The sequence below is a fragment of the Hydra vulgaris genome, chromosome 09 (assembly GCF_038396675.1).
Source record: "Hydra vulgaris chromosome 09, alternate assembly HydraT2T_AEP".
Taxonomy (NCBI): Eukaryota; Metazoa; Cnidaria; class Hydrozoa; order Anthoathecata; family Hydridae; genus Hydra; species Hydra vulgaris.
The window spans coordinates 56,881,417-56,905,000 of NC_088928.1; the positions used below are offsets into that span (position 1 = coordinate 56,881,417).

The window sequence follows — 23,584 nt, forward strand, 5'->3', positions numbered from 1 at the left end:
AGGTTTTTGAATCTTTAATTAACAAACACTTAATTTCTCATCTTGAATCTAATAACTTACTTTCTGACCATCAATATGGATTTCGATCTTCTCGTTCTACAGCTGATTTGCTAACAGTAATAACTGACAGGTTTTATCGTGCATTAGATAAAGGTGGAGAGGCTAAGGCCATCGCTCTTGACATTTCAAAAGCGTCTGATAAAGTTTGGCATGCTGGTCTTCTCCATAAGCTTTCTTCTTATGGTGTATCCGGCAACATATTTAAGATCATTGAATCCTTCCTTTCCAATCGTAGCATAAAAGTTGTCCTCGATGGACAACACTCTTTTTCTTATTCTGTAACTTCAGGGGTTCCTCAAGGTTCTATCCTTGGCCCTATACTCTTTTTAATTTACATTAACGATCTTCCAGATATTCTCACATCTAAGGTGGCATTGTTTGCTGATGATACTACCATTTATTCTTGTCGTGATAAGAAACCAACACCCTCTGATTGCCTGGAGGGGGCATTTGAGCTTGAAAAGGATCTCACTTCTGCTACAGCATGGGGCTCACAGTGGCTGGTGAACTTTAATTCAGATAAAACTCAATTTTTTTCAGCCAATCGTTATCGCAATAATTTAGATCTTCCTATATTTATGAACGGTGATGTACTCGATGAGTCACCTACTCTTCATCTTCTAGGATTAACTCTTACTTCCAATCTTTCTTGGAAACCATATATCAAATCGGTTGCAAAATTAGCATCTGCTAAGGTTGCATCTCTTTATCGAGCTCGCCACTTTCTTACTCTGGATTCTATTCTCTATCTCTATAAATCTCAAATCCGACCTTGTATGGAATACTGTTGCCATATCTGGGGCGGATCTTCTAATGATGTCCTTTCTCTTTTAGACAAGGTGCAAAAACGCATTGTAAACATAGTTGGACCTGCTCTTGCAGCCAACTTCCAACCATTATCACATCGTCGTAATGTTGCTTCTCTTTCTCTTTTCTACAAATACTATAATGGGCACTGCTCTAAAGAGCTAGCATCTCTTGTGCCATCTACTAAAATTCATTCTCGTGTTACTCGTCATTCAATTAAGTGTCATCCTTTTTCTGTGACTGTTCCTAAGTGCTCCAAAAACGCTTATTCGTCTAGTTTTTTTCCTCGAACATCAGTTCTTTGGAATTCGCTTCCTTCATCTTGCTTTCCTGATTCATATAATTTGCAATCTTTTAAATCATCTGTCAATCGTTATCTTGCTCTACAACCTTCATCTTTTCTCTTACAGTAACTTCCAACTTTAATTAGTGGCTGCTTGCAGCCTTGTTGGAAGCGAAGATGTTTAAAAAAAAAAAAAAAAAAATGATTTAATTTAAAACAAAGTTTGACTAAAACATTTTAAATTGATAATATTTTTAAAAACAAAGTTATTTGTGCATTATTTAGAGCCTACCATACAATTCAATGAATGTCTATCAAAATTAAAAAGCAAATTATTGTTTGCACTTGTTTGTGAACGTATAGATAATAATGTAAGAAGCATGGTTATTAAAAATAAACACCGACTTATCAACTTTGTCCTTGACTAACTGATTTTATTTAAATTCTAATATGATTGGTAACTCAAAGTGTTTCAAATTGAATTAGAAGCCAGAGTCTGATGGAGCTAACAAAACTCTTGGAACAATCACCTTGGGTTTTCTTATGACTAATTACAGCCTAAAAATTAAAAATTTAGTCAAGGAAGTTCTAACCATTGCATTACTTTAAAGACATATATTTGACAATATGTTGGTAAAATATTTTGATTTGGCCTCGGTTTACAAACTAGATGAAAACCTGACCACAAAAACCTTATCTTTTTTATTTAAAAAATCTCCCAAAAAGACTGCAAGCAACTACTAATTAAGTTGTCAACAGAAGACAAAGAAGAGAGTTAAAATGCAATAATAAAACGATTGACGACGTAAAAACATTACATCGTCAAAAAAAAAAACAAAAAAAAAAAACTCAAAGATGGGAAATAATTCCAACACAATAATATTTGAGGAAAAAAACCAGATGAAGAAAATATTATTGAGCATAAATGAACAGTTACAGTAAAAAGGTGCAACTTAGCAGATGGAGCATGTAATGATGCTTGCTAGAACTTAGCAGATGGAGCATGTAATGATGCTTGCTAGAACTTAGCAGATGGAGCATGTAATGATGCTTGCTAGAACTTAGCAGATGGAGCATGTAATGATGCTTGCTAGAACTTAGCAGATGGAGCATGTAATGATGCTTGCTAGAACTTAGCAGATGGAGCATGTAATGATGCTTGCTAGAACTTAGCAGATGGAGCATGTAATGATGCTTGCTAGAACTTAGCAGATGGAGCATGTAATGATGCTTGCTAGAACTTAGCAGATGGAGCATGTAATGATGCTTGCTTGGGCAGCTAAAACAATAAATGTATTTGCAAAAAAAAAGGAAGAGATGTGATTACAACAATATGACAGCGGCTTAAACTTAACAACCAGAGCAGGTACATAAAGATTTTCATTTTTCGAAAAGATATTTAAAGTAAAATTGTTTCATTAAAAAGCATTAAACGTAAACTAAAATAATTAAGACAATTTCTAACTTTTAAAATTTCTAAACCACTTAAAAACCTATTAAAAATTTCTTTTTGATTATTTGACTTAAAAATATCTTTTTATTATTAAATTTTTAAAGAAGAACTTTGAAGTCACTACGGAGTGTAAGATGTTGTTTCTTAATATTAGGGGACATTCAATATAATTTATAAAGTGAAATGTAATTGCTGCCGAAAATATCTTTAATTATTTGATTATTTTTAGTGAGTGTTATTGTCCATTGAGAGACGATACATGGAGGATTTTTTATAATAAAAGTAATGAAAAACTTTAATAAATATCCAGAATTTGATGTTGATAAAACTAGTATTGGTGCAGCAATACTTTGGAACCTTAGTAATTGTGAAAAATTTAAACCTGCAGAACTTGACAAGTCTGGAACTAAAGAACTTATCCCAACTCTCTGTGATACAATCTCAAAAAAGAAAAAGATCTATCACAATGGATTAGAAATATTAGGAAATTTAAAGTAAACAGAGGATAGAGATTTCTTTATGTACCGAAGAATGGTCTGAATAAAGGAAAAGAAGTCATGGTATAAGGTGAGGAAATGCGAAAAGGATATGATAAGAAATGCTTGTTTCAGTGTGTAGAAAATCTTACGGAGCTATATTGTAATGAACTTTTTGATTCATATTGGTCAATGAAAATTATAGATGAAAGGCGTCAATACATTGTGGCAAGAGTAAAGAGGAAGAACCAAAACGAAGAAGGAAAAGGAGCCTGTAGGAAAAGAAAGAAACAGAAACCGAACATTTACATATTTCAAAGACAGTAAAAACAGCGATGGCAAAAAAAACTGCTTCAAAACAACAAAATGTCATCGATCATATTTAGACGTTTGGAGTTTTTGAATTCCATTACGTAAGATTCACAGAAAAATCATTATTTCTTCCTCAGGAGCTTTCAATTAAGTAAATGCATAGACTCTTCATATAGTACTGTAGTGAGAAAAATTTTTTTACTGAAAAATACAAGTTCTATCAGAGAGTTTTTAAACGTAGATTTTGTTTTAAATTCCAAAAACTTAAGAAAGATTAGTGTGGAACTTGTAAAGATTTCACTAAGAAAATAGAAAAGGGTGATAAAGATTGTCAAAAGTACAACAAACATGTCAGCGACAAAAAATATACTCGAGCTTATAAAGAAGAAAAGAAGAATGAAGCAATAAAATTGCAATTGATTGTAACTGCAGCTTTTGACTTAGAGCAAGTTCTTTTATAACCATATGGTACAACTAGAGCTTTTAATTATTCAAGGTGTCTGCAAAATCATAACACCGTTGCAAAAACTGATTCTTTAAAGACATATTCATATTTGTGGAATGAGAATGAAGGAGAAAAAGCAAGCTGTGAAGTAAATAACAGGAGTATTTAAATTTATTGAATTTGAAAGCAAAGAAGGAGTGACACAATTTTATCTCTTCTGTGATTGACATGGGGGCCAAAATCAAAATAGAATGATGAACACAATGTTGTCGGATGCATTGAATCTATTCAAATTAGATTTAATTGAGTTTACATTAACAGGACATAGTCGGAGTGAAAATGATTTCGCCTACTCAATAAGTGAAAAACAATATCGAACTTGAACAATATACACACCTATGCAATGGGAAACAGCAATAGAACAAGCTTTTAAAAAAACACCTGTGTATTAACTGTGTTAAATCATGATGGTATAATAAATTTTAAAAATAAAAAAGCATTTCCAGCATAATATGTAGTATTAGCAGACAAATGCTTTGAAATATGATCCAAAGTCTAAACCAAAAAAAGTTATGTGAGCCAGTACTGTACAACTAAAAGCTTAAAAAGAAAATACCGATACTCTTTACTTTAAATATAATTATGAAGAAAAATATAAAAGTTGTATTTTTCGAGCAAAAAGCACAGGTCGCTCAAAAGCAGCAGCAGATATACATTTACAAAAGCAGAAGTATTTTGCTCCAAGAGGTATTAATGTACTGAAAAAAATGGATCTTTCCTTCCCTAAGCAACAAAGGTTATATTCCAAAACAGCATCATCATTTCTAACAAAAACTAAAGCTTCGAGTCAGTTGCATAGATGATGACATGATGAAATACAGAAAAAAGAACTAAAACAACAACCCAAAAGTCATAACAAAGCAGACCATCAAATAATTTAAAAAGATTTTATAGAGTCTGTTTCCAGCAGTTAACAAAATGAAAAGTACACAATTGGCAGAAGCTAGATATTACAAAATGATTTTTTTTATAATGAAACCTTTGTTACTTGTATCACTTGTTTTATTTTACTTATTTTAAAAATGTTTTTTAAGTGTTGTGCCGTAAAAACCGACTACAAGTTTGCAGACGACCAGCAAGCATCCATGATTATTACGTCGCATTATTATTGATATATTTATATATATAGTGTGTGCGTGTATTATTTTATTTATATATGACTAATATGAACCTCTAGTGTTTATGTATTATTTAATGATATAACAATGGCGCTGTGAGTAGGATGTCCAAATTGACTTTAGACAATCCAGATAATGCTGAAGCCTGGATTAGATACCTTTCAGCTTGCTCGATCAAAAAATTTGAAAGAGGCAATAAATGGTGAACACGAGGTGACAGATTTATTTTTATCCAAAGCAGGAATTGACGCGATAAAAAAGATTTCACTCATGGTTTATCCAGAAGGGTTAGAAGAAATGATGTTTAATAACATTAAAGTTGCTATTATGTCCCATACAAGACCTCATAAGCGACTAATGATTGTTGAAAGAGTTAGGTTCTTAGCCATGCACAACAGTATTGAAGGGATGGAAACCCCGTCAGTTAGCTATATGGACAAAAATAAAGAAAAACCATATAAATGCAAATACTGTGGGCCTCAACACCTACCACAAAAATGTCCCGCATTTGGAAATGCAAGTTGATACTAGAAGACAGGTCACTATTATACTTAGAAACTTTTGGGAGTTATTGTCTAAACCTAAATTACAAAATTGTTACCCTCGTCTCAAACAATTTGATGGCACAATTATTCAAGTTTTACGGGAATATGAGGCAACATTGGAAACCAAATCTAAAATAAATATTGTACGTATTATTGTTGTACATTGTACAAAGAATCACGGTTTGATTGGGATGGACATATTAAAAATAAATGGAACTAACTTAGTTAATAGTGTAGAACCTGTTAGTAGTGGACGCTTAGTAAATTATAAAGTAAATACTATAATAAAAAATGGCATGCAACCAAGTTATTGAATTTTGAATCTTGGCCTCTTCCAATTCATGTACAACCATTAGTAATAGATAAGCTCAATGAAATGATTTAACAAGGATTGCTCATAAGAGTTCCACTTGGTGGAAGCAAATGGGCTTAACCACGGGTTGTTGTCAGAAAACAAGACGGGAATTTACGTATAGGTGCAGATTACAAAATAGGACTTAACCAAAAGATTTTTTCAGATTCATACCCAATTCCTAATATTGAAAGTGTATTTCATAAGATGGCAGGAATGAAGTATTTTGCCAAAATTAACCTCAAGGGAGTATATCACCAAATTGAGATGGACAAAGATGCACAGGATATAAAGACAATAAATATACCTTTTGGATTGTTAAGATGGACATGTTTGCCTTTTGAAATAAAAACTGCAAGTGCAATATTTCAAAGAGCACTAGAATCTACTGTTGGGAACATTATTCCTAATATAATTATATTTCAAGATGATATATGTGTTTGAGGTAAAAACGCTGAAGAACAAAAATGTAATTTGATGAAAATTTTAAACAATATTAGAGGAATCAGAGATGATTATAAATAAAAGTAAATCAGTAATGGAAACTAAAAGCCTTTCATTTCTAGGATATGAACTGTCTGAGAAGGGAGTTACTCCTAATCATAGCTTAGTTCAAAAAATATTCCAAATCAACCCTCCCAATGATAAAAAACAACTTGAATTGTTTATTGGATTAGTTGATTTTTATGGTCGATATATTGAAAGATATGCTGAAAAGATTTTACCTTTAAACAATATGAGAAGGAAAGGAGTTAATTTTGAATGGAAAAAAGAACATCAAAATGCGTTTGATTTGCTAAAGAAGAACCTATCTGAAGACCCTGTGGTAAATATTTTTGACATCAATAAAGATCTTGAATTAACAACGGATGCCAGTGAAAAGGCAATATCTGATATACTATCACAAAATGGTCACTCTCTTCTTTTTCTTTCACGATCTTTGTCTGATGCAGAAACAAGATATTCTAACATAGAGATAGAAGTACTGGCCATAGTGTATTCCACACACAGAGCTTGACATTTTCTGATTGGTAAAAGATTTAAGCTTATATTAGACCACAGACCTTTGGAGTTCATATTTGATTGTAACAAAGAACTTCCGAAAGTGACTTCTGCTAGAATTTTAAGGTGGGATTTGCAAATGATGACCTTTGACTATGACATTAACTATAAAAAGGGAGATTCCTTATGCAGATGCATTATCACGATTGTCTTTTCTATTGCAAGATGAAGAGAATATTTAAGAGACTTAGTTGAGTCAAAATTGTAAACCTTAAACAGATTATAAATGAAACAGAAAATGATAGACTATTGATGGATATTAAAAGTAGAATTAATAAAAATAATTGGAGCAGGTGCGCAGTGAAAGATGGACTTTATAAATCGAACAAGCATAAACTAGCTATTGAGAAAGGAATTCTTTGTAATGGTGACCTTATTGTACCTCCAAAGACTTTAAGAAGGAGATTTATTCAATCAGTTTATGATAGCATGCATTGTGGAATTATGCAAACTCGATGTAGATTAAAATTAGAAGCATGATGGCCTGGTCATTGTCAAGATGTGGAAGAATATGTAAAAAACTGTGAAAAATGTGCTGAGATAAAAATAATAAATAAAAAAACGATACATACATAGCATAATGAAAATAAACCTTAGTGTAGAATTCCTATGGACCATGCCTTTGTAAAGAATGCTGGACTATTTTTGATTTTAGTGGATGCCTTCTCTGGATGGCCTAAAGTTATAAAATTTAATAACCAGGAAGCTCTCACAATTAAGACAGTACTTCAAAGCGTTTTTTCTAGAAATGGTGATCCTGAAGTTTTGGTATCAGATAATGCTGCAGAATTTTTCATGATACTGCTCTATACCAATGACTGAAGAAAGTAGGATGTTTGTCATATAAGGCCCCACCATATCACCCACAATCTAAAGGGTGATATGGTGGGGCCTTATATGTAACAGAGAGAAATCTGATACGTGTACAGTCTCTCTGCCAAATGAAGAACACGTTACGGAATATCGAAAAAGTACTCGATCAACCAGAGGTAAAATGCCAATACCTTTCAGGGATGCTGTGCCGTAAAAACCAACTACAAGTTTGCGGACGGCCAGCAAACAACTATGATTATTACGTGGTATTATTATTGGTATATTTATATATATATATATATATATATATATATATATATATATATATATATATATATATATATATATATATATATATATGTATATGTATATATATGTATATATATATATATATAATATATATATATATATATATGTATATATATATATATATATATATATATGTATATATATATATATATATATATATATATATATATATATTGTGTGCATGTATTATATTAAGAAAGAAAGATATATATGCCTAATATGAATCTTTAGTGTTTATGTATTATTTAATGATATAACTTTAAGTTCATTAGGTGTTAATGACTCCATCACTAAATGATTAACTATCCATTTGAATATTTAAATAATGGTTAAGTTTTTAAACTTCATTTTGCATTAGTTTCATTATTATTAGCATTAATTAAGTAACTTAATAAAATGATAGAGAATTAGATACTTCAATAAAATTTATGGACTTAAGATGCTTAATTTGTAGAATTTTCCATATTTAAGATCCTTTTAAGATAATTTTAAAACGAGATGACTTAAATGACTAATCCTAAAGATCAAACGCAGTAATAAATTTAAAACTTTAAATGTTTTTTTCTAAGAACAGTAAAAACGGACTTAAGATTTGTTTTGCAGTGACAACATAGTTTAATATCTCACTAACAATTGGTGATAATTGAATTGAATAGCAATCAAAAGTTAGTTAAAAGGGTGTACTTTTTAGAATAGGTTCTTAAACATATGCGTTTTTTGATATAATAGGTTAGATATAACAGGTTTTAAAATATATTATTTATAAAATGCTGCAAATTTTTTTTTAAATAATGTTCTAAAGCTGAGATTTATTGTAAAAAATAAAATCAGGTTAACAAAGAATTTTCATCAGAAATAGTTTTGATTTGCCCGGAAACAATTTATGGCGCTTGATTTCAAACCTATAAGTTTTGAAATCAGCGTCACAAGTTGTTTTCGGGCAAAATATTGAATAAGCTAAAACACATATCTCATTATTGCCTTATAATAATAGTTTTAGTTATTATTTATAGATTTTTATGATAAAAGCATATATCCGAACACAGAGGTTTTTCTTGGTTGCCACCTAGGTGATTAAGATAAACCTTGAACGTCGCATCAAATCTGCTCTGCTTGTTCAAACGGATTACGCGGTTGGACGAACAAAAAGAAATTTTTATACGTGAATATTGGCTCCCTCCATGACATGGAGGGAGCCAATATTCACGCATTCAAATTATCACGCAGATTGTTATTTTTGTAGTTTGAGATGATAGGGTTTTCTGCAAAGAACAAACCACAATGTTATTTATTGAGTAATGGACTTTACACGTCAGTGAAACTGGCCAGTGAAACATTGTGAGGAATTGCCCATTTTGATTGCTCCAGACGATAGTATAATTCCATCAAAGATGAAATTGATAGTGATGAAGATGAAACTGATGGCGTTTTCGAACCGTCTGCAGATCCTGATTACATCAGAGTATAGAAATTTTGAGCCAAAGCTATTAACTTAAGGATAATTGAATGGTCTTGTTGGAGACCTTTCGCTGTCTTTAAAGAAAGCAGAGCTTTTTGCCTCGAGACTACAGGAGAAAAATTTACTTGACAAAAATATTTATATCAGTTACTACCGAAAGTGGAATGTTGACTTAGCAACATACTTTACAGTAGATGACTCTGTTTGTTATTTGTTGTTATATACATAGTCTATTCACAAAGTTATCTCAGATGTATATGGCATCTGTATGGTGTCTCTTCATTGATTCATTGCAGAGAGGCCTAAAAGCAGTACTTTTGCATAATGGAAATGTCAAGCCATCTATCCTTATTGCCTATAATGTGCATCTAAAAGAGACATGATAATATGGATCTACTAATTAAGACAATCAAATACGATCAATCATCATTGATTCATTCAATAATTGATTAGTCTTCAATGATATGTAAGCAGAATTTACAAAATATTACTGTTTTATTTGTCTGTGGGACAGTCGTCCCACAACGAAATACTACACCAAAAGTGGTTATTTACTAAGGTCTACAAATGTCCCCGATACAAACAGTGTCCAGTATGTCTCTTTAGTTGATCCGCAAAGGTCTTCCTATTACCTACCCACATTAAACTTTAATAAAGAATATTTAGAAATATTAAAGGAAGTTATTAATATCAAAATTATAATAAAATATTAAAGAAAGTTTGATAAAAATTTTTTTTCTTAATTATGTGGCGTTTAAAGTGCTTCAAGAAGTTCTAAAGGTCTTATCACACGGCGGAAGAGCATTTGACTAGGAATTTTACGCCTCCAATTAAAGCTAATTCAAGCAACGGGTAAAGCTAATTTACAAAAGATCCAAAACCTCCTTTACGAAATTTCCATATGTTATTGCAGTAAAATTGAAAGCGGTAATTTCTGTTGCATTACAAACCCGGGAGGTTTTATTGGATACTGATTTTAAAAAGGGCCCTCAGTCCATTAGAATTGAAAGCTTGACTGGCTTTTAAGTAAACATAAGCAAACTTCCTGGGGGATAACAAGTCCCATGCATTAAAGGATTGAGTTGCGAAACTCATTGATGCTTATAGAGAAATGGATTGTTAAATGTCTTTGATAATGTAGGAACTGCATCCCCATCTAAATTTTTTTTTCATGAAAACATTGGTGCAGAGAGTGAAGATTCTTGTGAGTGCTCTCCTCTTCACTTTTCTAAAATAAATGGTTTGCATAAAATGTGATTTATTAAACACTCCATTTTCATATAGTTACGTACATTTTCATGGTATACAAAAATGTAGATAATTTAAAAACTATACGTGCTAAATAAAACTGCAACCAGTTTTAAATTCAGCATTTAATATACATTTAGAAAAGCATATCTTTGTTTGTGAAAAAATGTTAATTTTTTTGACCTGAGTAATTGGTTAATAAAACTTTTCGTCAAAATGTTTACTTAATTAAATAAAACAGTTAATGATTGTCACTTTGTTTTGTACGTGAGCACACTTAACTTTGATCAATTTTCTTCTACTTTAATTGGAAAAACTTGGAGAAAAAGACGTGACAAATAAGGAGAATATAGCAAAGAAAACTCACTTTAATCTGTGGTTGATGTGAAAATAAGTTATTGAGTGCATACAAAATTGTAAAATTGTACAAAATGTAAACATATATGTTGTAATATGTATATATATATATATATATATGTATATATATATATATATATATATATATATATATATATATATATATATATATATATATATATATATATATATATATAAAATTCACATAAGTTTCTTATTCAAATCATGTTTGTAATCATATTTCATCAAATATGATTACAAAGCGTATTTAACAAAATGCTATGAATATAAAATAGAATGTCTAACTAAAAATTGATTAACGATTTTTTATTTCTATTTAATTATATATAACACCTAAAATGTTTATACAACTCGTGTTAAATGTATTTATAACATTTGTTAAACGTTAAACTTGTGAAGTTATACAATATCATTCGATAATATCTTTTTTTTATTTTAACTCTCACAATCTAGATTGTATTCTTTAGATCTTAAGTTTTTTTTTCAAAAACTTAAATGTTATGCTATGTTTTAATACAGCACCGTAATTATTAATTTTGTTGTATAATTTATAATTATCATATTTTTGTTGATATATAAAATACAATTTTGTGCGTTTTAATTTTGTTTTACATAATATTTTATATTGGAAATCATACTTTTATTATTATTTTTTTTTTTTTTTCGTTGTCGATTAGTCGCACTTTTTATAAATAATAGAGGAGGAAAGGGAGAAGAAGGAGGAGATTTTTAAAGCTTGAAATAAAAGTGTATGTAAATATAACTTAATAGAGTAAATGATATGTTTTTAATAATAAACAATTTTTGAATACTTTGATAAGGTAAAATTAATAAAATAGTTAAATTTTCAAATAAGTTTTTTTTATTTACTCAGAAATTAAATCTTTAACTTTAAGTTTGTAAGTATCCATTTGATTATGCTTCATAAGTAAAAACGCGATTATTTCCATAAAATTATCTTATAATAAAAACATTAGTATTTAGGTTGTTGCTATATTTGTTACTTTCTGCATGTTTATTTTTTTATAATTAGATAAAGTTGTACAACACCACTGACACACTGCTCTGTAGAAATCAAGTCAAGTTATTTATTTTACTCTAATCCACAAATAAGTCATGAATGAAAGAAATTGCAAGATTATAAATCTCAAATCAAATCTGCATTATGTAAGCTCAAATTAGTCAAAAATTAGTTAAATATACATATTTTGTTATAACAATTTTTTATATTAAGCCTAAGATATATATATATATATATATATATATATATATATATATATATATATATATATATATATATATATATATATATATATATATATATATATATATATATATATATATATATATATATATATATATATATGTATATATATATATATTATATATATAATATGTATTTGTATGTATATAAATTTATATATATATATGCATATATATAAATGTTTATATGTGTATATATATATATAAATATATATATATATATATATATATATATATATATATATATATATTTATTATATAAAAATAGTTAATGATTTTGTAATGTTCTTTGAAATAAGAACCTAGACACTTGATAATTGGTATTGAGTCTTGGTTTATTGTCTAGTATCGGTGCAGTACCTTGCAGTACCGATATCGAGATCAGTGGACACTAAATAATCGGAATCGAGTCACGTTTCATTGTCTGGTATCGGTGAAATGCTTTACAGTACTGATATCAAGATCACGCGATACTGGTATCAAAAGTATCAGTTATGTCGGTATCGTTTGATAGCAATAGTATCATTTGGAATCGCAGCTCAGGTCTTCACGAGAATTAGTGTTTTATTTTTATAAGTAATAAGTAATTTAAAATTGAAATTTTAAATTACTTATTACTTATAAATTGTTATTCTCGTAAAGTGTAGTCTAATATTTAAAAAGTCACATTTTAATTTTTTTTTTATTTAGACTATGCAACCATTCGATACCATACGATCTTTTTTATTACCTGTATCATGTGGTCTCAAACTGATACTGATGGTATCAACATTAGTAAACAAGCAATACCACACGAAACGAGACTATCCTTCTCAGTATCGCCTGGTATAAAACCGATGTTGATTTTAACAATATAAGCATATAGCGATACCATCCGATACGATACCGTCCTCTTTGATATTGACTTACACAATACCTATTATCTAGTGTCTTAAAGACACATCTTTATTTTCTTGAAATTTTTGTTTTTTAAAAATGATGTTTCACCAGGCGTAAAACGATATATATATATATATATATATATATATATATATATATATATATATATATATATATATATATATATATATATATATATATATATATATATATATATATATATATATATATATATATATATATATATATATATATATATATATATGTATAACTGGGATGCCAGAAGGTATGCAACGGTGCAATTTGTTACAAAGAACACAAACAAAAATTCACGATAACATTATTCAAAAATTAAATTCAGCCATGACAAAAGCGACGATATATTGGACGTCAATGTATCACTTAAATTACAATATAAAACATATTTAACTATTTTTCTTTTTTTTTGCATAATACCGTTTCCCAGTGGACGCGGGGCGTAAACTTTTTCTGAACGTTTAAAATACGTCATTTTTAGGCCCTGTGCCTACTGGATTAATAAACACATCAAATATAAATAAAGCTTCATAAAAAAATAAATGAGAAGGCGTGGGTAAAGCATTTTTGATTTTATATTTCCTTACCATCTAGATATCTACCAACAAGATGATTTCATGAATAGATAAACCTTTTAAACAAATTGATTGTTTTAAAATATAGGTATATTTAAAAACAACTAAAGTTTGTAAAAAATTATTGTAAGGCTTTTCCTTTTTGAATTATTAATTTTATTTAAAAACGTAGCTTAAATGTATAACTTTTTAAAAACTTTATAATTTGTTGGAAAAAAAAATTTAACTGAAAGGTATATTAATTTAAAAAAGTATACATTTTTATTTTAGCTTAAAAAGCCTAAAAATAAAACTCTAATTATTTTTTCGAGAGATTTCACGCATGCGTAATGTTTTTATTGCAAAAGTAAGATTTCACGCACGCGTAATGTTTTTATTGCAAAAGATTTGTTCTATACTTATATCTACTGTAATAGTAGCACCTTTCACTCGAATAATTTTACAAATCATAAAAGTATATATTAATAGAGATAAGAGAAATTGTGTACATAGTAAGTACATAATAATAGAGATAAGAGAAATTGTGTACATAATAAGTACATAATAATAGAGATAAGAGAAATTGTGACTAGCAATAAAACACAACCGTTTATGTTTCCAAAAAAAGACTTCACAACCTCATGCAAATCTCAAATTTCCTAAATTATTTTCAAAAATAGCTTCTGATTTACCAGCCTTTGAAATACACTTAATCCCAAACACTTGCATACATAAAAAGAGTTCTCATACTATGCATTTTTAATTTAGATGTTTTATAATTTTTAAAGGTGACGTATGAAAAGCATACGGAAGTTGAGTACTCATTGAAGATTGTGAGTATAAAATATATTTTTTCGATTTTAGATCTCTATTTAAGTTCGTGAGTAAAGAACGCGTTTTATTTTCTCCATGCTATTTGATTGAGAACCAGTCTGATGAATGATAATATTATCCGGGTTGGTAATAATACCGGGTTAGTAGTGCATTTAGTAGCTTTAGTAGCTCCTATTAAGGTTATGATTGAACATGAAGCCCTTTGTTAATTTGCTACTAACATCAAGTATTGTATAAACAGTATTTTTAGTTTATAGATTGGAAGGAGAGATTAAGGATATTTTTTTATGTTTTAATATGTATTTCAACCTAAAATAATAGATAATAGATGGCAGGATTTATAATCGTTTTTTAAACATACTTTTAAGAAGGTCACTTTTTGTCAAGAAAGTTGTAAGGTCGACATGCATGATAAAAAGGTTGTTTTTATTTTTATTTGTTTTTTAATTTTATGAATGCTAAATGCGCATTCATAAATGTATTAATGTATTTTATGCTAAACCTCTAACTATGTAATTATATATCTATATATTCTGAAACAAGTTGGATGTTTTCAAGGACTTTTAGTAATACTAGAAGTACTAATCTAAAATAAATGCCTTTAACATTACAACAAAGACGACACTTTATATAATCATAAATAAACTTGAAATATTGTTTTTTGAGTGAGAATAGCAATTTTTATTGAATTATACGCCAAAGAATATCTAGTTTTCCTTTAATATTTTATAAGAAAACATAACACTAGTGACGGATCCAAGGATGAAGGGGAGAGGGGAGGGGTTGAGGAGTATTTACTCCTTCCCCCCCTCCTTTCACCCCTTCTTTCCCCCTCCCCCCAGAATCTAAAAGTCATAAAATATATTAAAAATAGAGGACTTTTTTTTTTTTTAAGAGACGCAACTGTGGTACAAATACAAAATTATTATCCTTTTTCAAAATTAACACCCTTAACGCTCTCCACTTCACCAAAATTCATGGATCCGTCACTGCACAATACATTCTTCAACAATCATGCTATCAAAAAATTTAGTTTACGAGATAAAAAGAGCAATAGAGAGAGAAAAACTTCTTCGAACATCAATTTTTAAAGCCACGATGGTAATGCATAGGATGCTTCGAGGTAACTAAGAAAACAGTTATTAACTCTTTTTGGAAGCCTGAAATCTCAGTGAATGCTCGGAAAGGTGCTATGGATTACGGTAGGGACCCATGAAGAGAGATAATGGATGACAGTAAGGAAAAATGTGCTGATGGCGAGGAAAACAATGTCATGAAGGATTTTGAGTTTGACTTAAACTATTTTTTTAAAACAAGACAATTTTTAGCCTCTGAAATCCTTTATACTTTTGTACACGTTTGATAGAGATGCAGCGATTAAAAAATCTCAACCATTTTCTGTTAAAAAAGAGTTAACAAATGCCTTCACAAATAGACTTAAGAAAATAAGAAGGGTAATTTTCCGAATCTATTTTATTGCCATTGCAAGAAGATGTTAAAGTGGCAGCGAATAAAATATAATTTTTCAAATTTGAATAAAATATAAGTTAAGAATAATAATATAAGTTCAAAAGTTAGTTATAAAAAGATTTCTAACTTTTGAAAGTCTTTAACAAACTCAATTGAAAGTTGTTTCATTTTATTTTCGAAAACAGCAAAACAACTTTTATATAAGTAAAGTATAACTATTTAATAATTTTCAAAATTGATATGAATTTTTTTTGAAAAAGTAATTTGTGCGCTATTACTTATATTCTGTGCATTACTCAAAACTGCAAAAAGCAGTTTTGAGCGTTTAAATTTTTCTTAAGATTTGTCTGACAAAACCTTAGTTAGAAAAATTCCAAAACTTTAGTATGAACATATTTTTTTAGTTTGATATTTTGATTTCTTACACGCAGTAGTTGAATTTAACAACGTCACAAACATCTATTTAGAGACTTATTAATCATCAGCAAGATAAAAAAGTGTAGTGAATAAAAAAAACTTTAATATAAAACTGAAAATATATAAATTTAATATAAAACTGAAGATAAGGCTGATCTTACTCATTAAGACTTTGACTCACTCACAAGATTTTAAGACTTTTATGTCTTTTTTTCAAGTTTCTTTTCAAAAAAGTTTATTTGTTTAAAAGTTTCTTTTTTGACAAAAAATAGGAAATTCAGTTACTCTTACGGTTTGTTGATATGCCCAACTGACTGGATTTAATCAAAGATGAAACATTTAGTTTAATTAAATTAAAAATATAATCAATTTTTCATAATGAAAAACTCAATTCAAATTTAGTCATTCTCAGCAACTGGTTTACTGTTTTGAACGGCATACTACTATCAAAGTTAGCGTTGTTTAGAGGATTTTTTTGACATATTGAGTTATTTTGACATTAGTATGACGATGCCCTGACATGGGATGCCAAATAGGGACCTATTTATATATCTTTTTTTTTTCAATTTTGAATACTCTTTTATTTTGTTTATATAAAAGATTATCAACAATAAATTTTATTCCTATTTAAATATAAACGGGGGTCTTATTTTGACAAGTATCAATGGAAAAATAAATTTAAAATATAGTATCTGTATTACATGTTAAACAATCCTTGTTTCTGGTAAAATTAAGTATTTTATAAATTATAAAATCTCCTAAAATAAAAACTTTAAATAGAAAATTTCACTATTTGTTTTGTTTTATAACATCAGTTATAATTTTTTACCAAATTTTTTACCTGTTTTAAACTTTTATTTTAATTTTTATATGATCTAAATTGAGTAACGGAAAATGTATATTTTTAAATATATATAAAAAAAAAATATTTTTAAATATATATACTAAAAAATATATTTTCCCGCAAAGATGATAAACATAATGAATGTGAAATTTTATAACCACAAGATTCCGTTATTAAACTTTTATCTCAACCCATTACGCAGTGATATTTTTGTTTTCAATGTTTGCATTAGATTAACTAGCGTCATTCTCGTTGCTTTTTTTTATTCGTTAGGTAACAATTGGTAAAAGAAATATAATAAATATATTTTTGGCAAACTCTCCTATAATTGAACTTAAAAATATAGTTTAACATTTCCCATGATTATAAATAAAATAGTGTTAAACCAATTTTTATCACACATTTTTAAAATATGACCCATCAATAATAATTCATAATTTTAAAGACATGATCAATCATTTGTAATTTTTTTTTAGCTCAAGGGAGATGCTGAATAAGTCTCAAAACATCACATTTCAATCAAGCTCACCGTTCAGTAATTTTGAAAATAATGCAACAATTATGGTGTATTTTATTCTGATTGTTTTGGGCCTGTCAATTAACTTAATTGTTATCATTATCTTTTACTTTAAAAATGAAAAAAAAACAAAGTTCTGCAGATTTCTTCTACACCTGTCGTTTATAAACATCGGTCAGTACATTGGAATTATACCATACTTGATTATTGATACACGTTTTATTCTTTCATCTTATAAATATTTGGAAAGTCTTATATGCAGTATAAGCGATGGACACAGTACTATGATGGTTTTTTCAATGGCATCATGCGTTTTATTATTTTTCATGTCTGTTTTAAGATGCGAGGTAATGATCAAACCGTTTCGTAAACTTGTAAACAACAAAAACCTTTATAAAGTTTTTTTAGTTACGTGGCTTTTTGCTTGCATATCTTTTATTCCTTATATCTTATCGTATAAACTTGATCGTGTGTCTGGGATTTGTTTTCGCAGCTGGATAATAAGCAATTCATTTGGAATTATTTATATGAGCATCATGTATATCTGTGGGCTTGTATTACCAATTTTAGCAATGGTTTTCGCGTGTGTTACTAGTTACATTAAATTAAATTCGAAACATTTAAAGGAAAATTCGGTCCAAAAAAAGCGCAAAGGTGTTCTTATCAAGCTAACGTGTTTAGTCATCATATTTACATTGACATGGTTTCCATACTCTGTTTACTGGGTGATGACGTATACCACCTATGTAGGAGGTAATATCGATAAGCAACTTAAAAGATTAAAGCTACTTAGATACGTTTTAATGCCTAGTTTAGCGGGAGGCATTATTGGGCCATTTTTCAATATATATCATTGGAAACCTTTTAGAAAATTGGTTCAACATTTATACAATAACTGTAGACATGCACACAAAGAGATCCAGCCAATTAGATTTTATCTTTCTCACAAAATTATTTTTCATATTGAAAGTGAAACCAAGTGAATGTTTAAGTGTTACGATAAATGATTAGTTTAAGAAATGAAGAAGAGTTTTTCAATGATTTGAAGTCATTTTTCAATGTTCCAACTTAATCTTGGCAATGCTACATATTTTTTAAAACTATTACAAATTTTATATTAAATAAATTCTTTATTTATCTAAATCTTATTAAAAACATAATGATATGTAGTATTAGCTTAGCACATAATTCTTTTTTGTTGAATTTGAACTTGTGGAACATACAATACATTTGTTTTGCAAACCTCCTACAGCAAGTTTTACTATGTAGTACAAAAAAGTGTTTAAATCTATAGTGTGATCTGGTTATAACGCATGATATGACTAAAAACCGAAACTAATCAAATGATGAGTGAGTTTCCAATCTTAATACACAAACAAACTGTTTAAATTAAGTGGTTAGTGAGTTTGAGTGACGAACAACATTCTAAACAATTCTAAAATGTTATTAAGGTTAAGAGACAAACAACATTATAAACAGAGGTGAAACTACAATATCTCAAAATCCTGCGATGTGGGGTGGCTATGAGCTCTAGGTGGCCCAAAATTTTTCAAGGAACTACTGTGTTTAAAAATAATTGTTAATTTTAAAAATTTTAATCCGGTATGAAAAGTAACGTCGAAACAAATATCAAAAGAAATAAAATACAAAACAACTTCCTAAATGTGTTCTATATAAAAAAAATGATACTGGATTTAAAAAATATTTGAATAAAAAATATTTTTGGGGTTGTTACGATCTCTCGAACATTAAAAAATATTTTTTATTCAAATTTTTTTTTTAATCCAATATTATTTTATTATATAGAACACATTTAGAGGGAACCGGCAGACATTTTCAAAAAAAGTTGTTTTTATTATAAGACTTTTTTGCTATGTATTTATTGCTTTTCAATTTTTTTATAGTCTTTTGAATTCATTTTTCTTTTCTGTGTTCTTTTCTTTTTTAAAAACTAATCTATGATTTTTTTTAATTTTTTTCGCTTCTTATTAAAACCGTTTTTCTTTTTCTTTAAAACTTTCCGTTGAACAAAAATTGCGCCCGTTCCTTCTGAAAAGTACTCCAAAGTTTTGAAAAGTAAAGCAAAATTACTGTACCATTGCATGCTATAATTTCCAAACGTTTTAAAATGGAAAATATGGACAAAATGTTGAGAAAAATCAGTGGTGCAGCGAAAAAAAAAATTAAAATGATAAGAAGAGTGTGTTGCCAAAATTCCCAAACTAACAAATATTCTCTAAACAATTGGATAGAAATCGGACGGTGAGGATCTTTTAAACGAGATCCATTAAGTAATTGTAAAAGTTTCTATGAGAGTTTTATAAAACTTCAAAAATGTAAGGAACGGCTGAGAGGTTGTGGTTATGTTATTTTCCTAAAATAGACGTGTCATACTGCTAACCTTGTTGATTATTTTCAAAACTCCGTCATAACTGGCAAACACAAGGAATAAGAAATTGTTCTGTAGTAAAAATTAAAAGGGCACAAAAAGGTTCAGCATCATAGACAATCATGATGTATATATGAAAAGTGGAAGCAAAATGAAACAACTGATAAAATCTTAAACGATTTTAACAGTTTAAGATTTTATCAGTTTAACACTTGCACCCAAAATTTTGATTCATATCAAAAATTTGATATGAACCAAAATTTTGGGTGCAAGTGTTAAAGCGAGTTGTTAATATAACATTAGTTCTTTCTAAAAATTGGTTAGCTTTCCGTGGTCACCGCAAATTATTTGAGGATGAGTATAAAGGTAAACTTTTAACCCAAGTACATTTTTTGACAAAATATGACACTGCTATAAAACAAAATTTGAACATGCCCCAAAGAACTATTAATAATTTAAGCCATCAAATCCAGAATGACAACATTAATTTTCTTGCAACACATTTAATAACAACGTTAAACATCAATATTAACATGCGCTTTTTTATACAACTATCACGGATACCATGCAAGACATAAACGGCCAACTAAGTCAAATATTTAGATATACAGAATAATAAAAAATGAAAACGAGGAACCAACATTTATTGAAATTAAGGAAGTTTTTTTAAATTTTACAGAAGTACACAACCACACTGGATTATATGAAGTAACATTAAATCTGTTTTAAAAGAATAATATAACATTAATTAATTGTAGTAAACAAGCTTAAGATTAAGCAAACTTTATGTGTGGGGCTTACAATATCGTTCAGTCTCTTCTTAAACAAGATAAACCTAAAATTATAAACCTACATTGTGCAGCTTATAACGTAAATATAGTTATAAATGACACTTTGAAGTTTTGTCATTTTTTGCAACTCTAGAAATTATTTATGCAATTTTTGGCAATAGTATAAAAAGGTGAGAACTGTTATCTCAATATACTAATGAGTCTCAGATTTCACTTAAAAGATTGTATCCAACTCGTTTTGTCAATGAAGATCACATTTTTTGCTTCTATCTATTTAGTGAAGTTTTAGATGTGGTTATAAGTCAAGAAGACAACAGATTTAAAGGGATTCAGGAAGTTTCAAGTTTATTTGCTTCCATGCAACCAATAAATTAATACAAATAGAAGATAAAGCATTTCAATTAAAGTATAAAGGTAAATGATCATTCATCCAAAACAACTGACATAGGAGTAGTGTTGAAAATGATGCATGGTGCAAATGTGTGGAAAAAAACGTTCAAGCTTCTTCTCGAAGATTTGATTGAGTAGCTGCAGTGAATTTCTTTGCTTGAAAATTATTTTGCGGGTATTGCTAACGCAGCGATCTTTAAAATAATCTTTCTTCAATAAAATTTTTCTTTACATCTCTCGGATAAAAACGTGAAAGTCTTCAAGCTTTATTTTGAAAGGAAAGATCATCATTATCCAATCAGACGATTGCCAACTACCCTGCTCATATCCTGAATCAATTTGCTGAATCAGGCTATCTAAAAAAAACATTTACTTCAAATTCTTTCGCTTGGGTGTCGTAGAAATGTGCCGTGTTTGATGTTTAATTATAAAAGCGCTTCAGTTTACGATTTTTTTAATTAGCGAGTTCAGTTTCGAATCCAAGTGTTCCAGCTACAGCTACTGCCATGTTAAAAATTAGCAACCTAGAGCCCCTAATTCTAAATCTTTCAGCAGCGATCCAATCAAACAAAGCTCGTTATCAGTTTAATGGCTTTAAATTTTAGAAGACAATCAATGTGGTCAACATCAGTATGGGTTTTGTACCAAATCGTAATTAGTAATACAAATTAAAAAGTTGATAACTATTTTTCAATCTTGTCTGAGCTGCTCATAGGTCAGATCCAGGTTTTTCATGGCATGTTTAAGAGCTGCCAACATTTCTCTCGGTCTCTTGGCATGTGGTTTGATTCAAAGTAACTCTATGCAGTAAAATTCCTGTCGCTTTTGTGAGGATCTCCTATTGGGCAAAACTTGTATTAAAAAATAAAGACAAAAATTAGACATTTCCAAAGAATACTTCCAAAGAATACCATGATCTCAATAGCTTATTCAACTGCGAGCACATTAGTCAAATTCAGACTATGAGCGTCACAGAGAACGTACAAAGCTTCTAAATAATCTTGTCTTATTAATGCTTTAGCTTCCTTGTAAGCACCTGACATATTGATTTATTTGATCCATAATCGTATCCCTGACCGCGACAGTTATGAATATCCAAACCTAGCTTTGCAATCACATCAGTGATAAGCATGGCTATATCAACTCCTTTCTTCTTATTTACAGCTTCAACACACAAAAATTGTTCTTTGGTTTGCCAGAGATTTTTATTTTTTTAGTAGAGGAGAAAACGAATAACAAACTTTATTTGCTCATTGTGAGTTTTTCAGTTTGCAGATGTTAGTGCCATCAGCGTTAAAAATTTGATCAGCTACGATTATAATTACCACAGCGCATCGTCTTCCGTTCAACTGAGCACGAGGTAGTATCACTAGATGACATGACTGTTCATGTGCTAACAGAATACACCCGGTTCCGTCTAATTCAACTACAACTAAATCCTATTTTTTTCTTAAAAAATAGCTTATAAACAATTAAAATAATAGAATAAAAACTTAAATTTTTTTTTAATGCGCATTTTAATTCCGAATGCTAAAGTTACAACTCCAACACAAAAATCTAAGCAGATTTCGCGATGTTAGTCATTAAAATGTTTACTATTTCTTGAAAGAAAAAAAAGCCAACGAGTTTTCCGGCGTTCTTTCAAGCTTGGCGCCCGGATCAATTTTTCTCCTTTGCTCCTTCCTCTCAAAGGCCCTGAATAAACTTTCCCTTAATATTAAAAAACAAAATGATCTCTTTTTTATCTATACTACAAAAACATCTTCTGACGAGTGAATTGCACGCTCTTTTTATAAATGACATGCAAATTAAAAAGTAGCGGCTACAAATTTTTTAGGGGTTTTCGTTAATGAAAACCTGACATGAAAAAGACATATTGAAAACTTATCCTCTAAAATTTCCAAAAAAGTATAGGAATACTATACAAAATAAAAAGCATGCCAAATGAACTTTAATTTAGCTATATCATTCTTTTATTTATTGCCATCTAATAATTTTAAACATTTTTTTTATCAAGCTA

At 29.0% G+C, this 23,584-nt stretch overlaps 1 non-coding gene across 1 annotated transcript in view; it reads left to right on the plus strand.

The window, feature by feature from the left end:
* The window catches only part of LOC105846722 (neuromedin-K receptor), a 37,312-nt gene extending 18,170 nt beyond the window's left edge, over window positions 1-19,142 (plus strand). The window contains exons 2-3 of the transcript XR_010640919.1: window positions 12,214-12,347; window positions 17,954-19,142. This is a non-coding gene — a transcript (neuromedin-K receptor). The remainder of the gene's footprint in view (window positions 1-12,213; window positions 12,348-17,953) is intronic.
* The last annotated feature ends 4,442 nt before the right edge of the window (window positions 19,143-23,584 follow it).